The sequence below is a fragment of the Hydra viridissima genome, unplaced genomic scaffold (assembly GCF_058129835.1).
Source record: "Hydra viridissima isolate aposymbiotic clone 2 unplaced genomic scaffold, HvirCarnegie_v1 scaffold_1, whole genome shotgun sequence".
Taxonomy (NCBI): domain Eukaryota; kingdom Metazoa; phylum Cnidaria; class Hydrozoa; order Anthoathecata; family Hydridae; genus Hydra; species Hydra viridissima.
In genome coordinates this window covers 34,751,040-34,756,945 of record NW_028324300.1, presented here as the reverse complement: position 1 = coordinate 34,756,945, position 5,906 = coordinate 34,751,040, and the positions used below count along the sequence as shown (strand labels likewise).

Below are 5,906 nucleotides of genomic sequence, written 5' to 3'. Positions count from 1 at the left end.
GAACCTTTAACATCTCAGACAGGCTCAATAACACTGTAAAAAAAAAACAGAAATACCAATTCAATGTGATTCAAAAAGTGTTTCATGTGGTTAAAATTAAAAAAAAAATGAAGATATTTGAAAATGGAGGAACACGAGGTGGATTTTGGCGAAGAGCGTATGATTTTTTTTAACGACTATTAAATTTACCAATATAGAGTCTAAAAGCACTTTTTACTTTTTCAGCAACTAACTTATACTTTAAAACTTATTTAAAAAATAATAAGGAACAAATAGCACATCTACATTACAACTATAAAAACAAAGAAATCTTTAATTTTTGATAAATAGTTTTTATAAACCTAATATGAATGTGCAATTTTGTTAATTATATAGAACTCATACTAAATTTAGTATGTCAATATCTTTCAAGATATCTATAAATTCCAGAACTAATCCCAGGATCTCAGCGTTAGGTAAATCTAACCCCAATATCCCGAGATTGAAAGTATGGCCCGGATTAAAGACATCAACTATATAATTAGAAAGTAACAAAAGTCTTAACAGAAAGAATATTTCGTTATTTTTTGTTTGAAACCGCTAGGGAATCAACTCTCAGTTATTTCTTTAACCAGTATTCGTATTCGAGTAAAGCGTGCGTGAATGCTGTATTTGCGTGGCTTCAGTTATTATAATCCATTTTGTTTTTTGTTGGATTTCTTACTTTTTAACTTTTTGATTGTGGATGACGGTAACAGTGACACTGGCGGTATTGTTCCTACAAATAATTTTTTAAAAAAAGGATCAGAAATCAAATTTTATAAAATCTAATTTGTATTTAGTAGTTCTCTAATTTAATAAGTAAACAAACATCGTCAATAAATTACATCATTTTGTAAGTTACACCATTATGCGCGTTATCATACATAAAAACATGCTTCACAAATTAGACATCACAAATAATTTGAAGAAAAGAAATATTATTTTTGCAGATAGAACATCTGGTCAGTTTTTTTAAATAATAGAAAAAGAAAAGATAGTGATAGTAAAAAAAATTTACTACACGGTCAAAACTTCATTTGTTAATATTCCAAGCACATGGTAGAATTTGCAGACTTTCTATAGACTTTTGGAACTTTACAGGGGTCTTGTAGAACTACTTTATGACTCATTAAAAGTTCGTATACAGTTTTGTCAATGATGGCAGCAAAACTTTCCTATACAAAATAGGAACAGCAACCGAAATGTAAGTCGAAAACGATGCTTACTGATATTAGTTTTTGGATTTGGAGCTCAAAGATAAGCTGGAAAGCAAATCCGGAATGAAAAACCTTGTATTGGTGGTGATGAAAAAACTTTTATGAAACATAATGCTAGCTGATAAAGAGGCTACAATCAAATATGTAGATGCTACAATTTTACAAAGTTATAACTGAAGAGTAAAGCAAACATGATGAGGTGTTTCTGATATCTGCCTAAATTGTTAAATTGCTAATCATAGCCTTCTGAGCAAAGATGGGAAAGAAAATTTTAAGTTATACATCAAATGGCTTTACTGCTATGATCAAATAACATTCTGGAGCCATTTTAAAGTTTATTTAAAAGTTGCAAAGTGGATTTGGAGTTAGAATAGTAATACCTGGCCAGAAAATTTAAAGTGCTGACAAAGAATACTTTTGGAATATGAATAACACGTAATATAAAAATACCGCTTCCTGACTCTCGTGACTGATAATCACCGCCATCTGTTGACGATTGCTCTTCAATGTATACACTTAAAAATATATATATATTAACTAGAAATTAAAGTTGACGTTAATGAACGGACTATAAAACATTTTGCAAACTTTTGAGAAATGAGAGATTTCTATAAATAAAAGTGCGGGCATTATGAAAGTTCATTAAATAGGTGATGCATTTTTTTAGCTCATACTTCAAACTCAATTTCTTTACTCAATTAATTAACGAATATTTTTTTAATTAATCAAATCAAGATTAAGTATTTTAAAACGTTAAACAAAAAACGCAAAACGCAAACAATTTATCGAGTATTTCAAACGCAAACATTTCATCGAGTATTTCAAATGCGAACAACTTATCAAGTATTAAAAATCAGGAAAATTTTTTGCTAAATCAAGCTAAAGACAAAGAGCAACAGATTTTAAAATAACTTGCTTTTCAAAACCAGGATCCGGGAAAAAAGTCTCGTTTAAAACATTCCTGCCATTTTCTTGTTTGGCGTCACGTTCGTTCGCTCGTTTTATTTCTTTCACTGGATTTGCATCGAAGGCAATAATAAGAATGCAGGCTACAAGAGTAACTGCGAAGATTATCTTATCACTCATCTTAAATTCGAAATAAAAAATCATTCAAAGTAAACTTTAAAAATAAATATTTTCAAATATGGATGATGTCTGAATGTCCGCGGTTTGCCATTTAAATTTCATAGAAAAATACCAGTTAAATAACTAGGTTGTAATTATATAATTTTTAAATTACTATCGACCCGGAGTCACGAAATCATTACCAACACTGGAAAACAAACACATTTTATCTAAAGATGAATTTTATCGGAAGATCTTGAAGAACCTCCTTTTTAATATTTTAAAATTAACAGAAGAGTAAAAATGATGAGAAACTGTAATTGAAAAAGCAACAAAACAGCAGAGCAACAAAATGTTTTTTCTAAAATAATTGTTAATAAAAAAAGTTTGAAAATAAGAACCGTTTTAACCTACTTTAACAAGTTTCAAATCCCCAATGATTTTTTACGATCGAGCGCCCTTTAAACTAGTTGCGTTGTATGACGTATCTTTATTTGTCCACTTACACGTAACTATACTAGTTGTTACAGGGGGTAAGGAGAAATCTTATTTTTTTGAAAGAAAAAATATGGAAAAGCGTATTTGATATTAATCAGTTTTCTGCAAATAATGTTTCAAAGTTAATGAATAAATCGTTTTTTGAAAATAGTTTTTTGAAATTAAATTAAATATATATTTTTCTGATTTGCAAATTGTAAATATACATTTGTCTGCCAGACGCTTGCTTAAAAAGCACCCCTTTTGAATTAGTTAACTCAGCATATGGTCTGATGGGTTTGAGTAAACGAAACATACAGATTTTCTTTAGAAACTGAAATTATTCTTTGGGGCGGAAAGCAGCAAAACTAGTTATTAAGATTGCCCCTACGTGCTTTTTTGGAACTTTGCGTCGATTTTATTAGATTGTGGCAAATCTCGTTTAGAGTTCTATTTCAAATGTCTTTTTTTCAGGGTTTGGTGTTTGAATTTGACTAATTTTTTTTTTATTAAAAAAGAGTTTGATTAGATTCAGATCTGTTGATCGAAGAACTTTTTTCTGTTTATTACTTTAAATTTACCTTCATCATTAAAAATCAGATTTTTTCAAGGACCCTTTTTCAAGCTTCCACTTTTTCAAGGACCCGGAGTTTTTTCCTTATGCCACACAGTGGCCCAGTAGGTAGAAAAAAATAGGAAAAAACTCGGAGCATCTGAATATTGCAATAAAAAAAAAATTATAATTTTATATAAATAATTTTAGTGAGATCATTGTGTGATGTTTCATTTTTTTCGTCTCTGTTGTCAAGAAACTAAATTGCTACCAGGGTCCAATCCTATAAAGCTGAAAAATGCGTAATTTACGCTAAAAAAAACAGGATTTTTCTTGCGCACAATCAATTTTTGTAAGCAAAAATCCTGTTTTTTTGCGTAAATAACGCATTTTCAGCTTTTTAGGATTGGTTCCAGGTTATTTTAGCGTATTCAGAGATAAGACAAAATAAACTTTGTTATCTTAGTAATACTTTGAAAATCACTCATTAAAAAAAAATAGTAATAGATAAACAAATTCTAGGAAAATAATTATTTGCTAGACTGTAACTAATGAATGACATAGATTGACATTTTCTGTCTAATATGTACTTGAGCTTTAGGATGTTTAAATCGAGTTTCCGCTGATTGTTTGTCCCCAGAAGTCCCCATTCTAATTTATATATGTTTTAATTTCAAAATTCAGTAGTCCGCGGGAAATATATATTATAATATCAACCTGTCAAATAAAGAAAATTTATTACTAAGATAACTTTTTTGTTCTAGATTTGGTTTTATTAAATCTTAAATATTATTTCTATTTTTAATACGTTCCTAATTTTCTTAAAGAAAACAATCTTGGTATTTCCAAATAAATTTTTACTGAAGATGTTTTCAAATTTGATCAGCCAAAAGTTCCTTATTTGAAGGTGTCGATGTTCAGCATGCTGTTCAGCAGTTTGTTTATCTGTATCAAAGAAAATGGAAATCTATCAGAAGTTTTGTAAAGAAGTTTGTGAGTTGACTTAATGAATTTTTCATTCTCAGAAAAAACAGATGATGAACCAACTACAAGTAGATGCGGTTGAAAACCAGTTAAATTTGATGATGCTTCTAAGAAAACTGGCTCGCTTGAATCTCATTCATCCAATCAATTACTTTGCTACTTGTAAGAAATAAGAGATGAATCTAACGATATTGCTGCGAAATAGTTTATAAACATTTCAAATAAAGATAAAACGTTCAGCAGATGAAGCTCTGGCTTTAGTAATTGATGCCAGTTTGACAAAATCTTCCTATCAGCTAATTAGAAGTTGAACCTTGGAGAAACAACATAACACTTACCCCACTTACAATGATGTCAGGAATGCAAAGTTAAAATGTTATCAGGCAAATAAACATTAAAAATCTATTTACCCCTAATGTAACTAAGGAAAATATCTGGTTGCTAAGCACTATAGGTTTCCAAAGCAACCAGAAATCAAAATTAATGTCACCATTGGAACTTTAATTCTCAAATTAGTGTATAGAGCAAATATGGTCTTAAAATCTTCTATGTGACGAGTTGTTAATTTTATCCAGTAAAAGTGAATTCTAGCTCACTGTGCGCCACCCTAGTTTTTTGAACCTCTAGGAATTACCTATCTCTGGGAATCAGCATCGGTTTTGTTATGGCTGCATCTACAACAATTTTTTTTCTAAATAAAAGCATTCTTAATGCATTTGAAAAAAATACGTTTCCACGGTTGTTGATAAAGCTTCTCATAAGTTCAGGCTTCAGGTCTTCTTTGGAGTTTAAGAGAGTATTTCTAATTCCATTTCCAGAAACTGGTAGTTTTCTTGATATTTCTCTATTGATAAGCGTGAAGCATTCTTTCACACCTATTATCTTCCTTCTATTGACTTTTCTTGGTTACTTTTTCATAATACTTTGAAAAAACAAGAAGTTAAGTTTTTGATTAAATTAAAAAATGATTTCCATATCAATTCTTTTAACACATTTCAAAAATTTATTTAAACGAAAGTTGAAAAATTAAAATAGCAACTAAGTAAAATAATAATTAATAAGACTTTTAAGGTTTATTTATTCTGAAAATTTAATTTTTTATTCATATGTTAAACCTGTTTAACCCTTAAACTCCGTCCTCTGGCTGATGCAGCCATTTCAAAATTACTTTTTAAAGTTATGAGGTTTAATTAAACCTAATAAGCCTGAGCTTCTTTGACTTTTCCTAAGTTTATAATATGTTTTTAATGGCATAACGCTCACTGTACTGCTGGGTAACAGCCTGCCCCCCATCCAAAGTATAATACTTTCATTAAAACAGCCCTTGGCTGATGCAGCCAAAACTATGAAAGTTATATACTGAGTTATGTACTTTAGACTAGTTATTTAATGAAATACACTGTAATGAATTATGATTTAGGCTCAGAAATTTTTTTATTATGCATAAAAACAATTTATATGGATTGTATATATTTATTTCATATATTTAGTACTCAATTAGAAAAATGTAATGAATGAAAATATATTTGAACGTATGGCAAATTTTGATTTGGAAAATGAATCTTCGGGAATTGAATTAGAAGATAACG

General features: G+C 29.4%; 1 long non-coding RNA gene across 1 annotated transcript; it reads right to left on the bottom strand.

Annotated features, from left to right (window-relative positions):
- Positions 1–502: 502 nt before the first annotated feature.
- LOC149894690 (uncharacterized) lies at positions 503–2,738 on the bottom strand. Its single transcript, XR_016455782.1, has 3 exons — positions 2,155–2,738; positions 1,689–1,753; positions 503–757 (listed from the first exon to the last, which is right to left on the bottom strand). It is a non-coding gene; the product is annotated as an uncharacterized LOC149894690 (long non-coding RNA).
- Between the last annotated feature and the right edge of the window lie 3,168 nt (positions 2,739–5,906).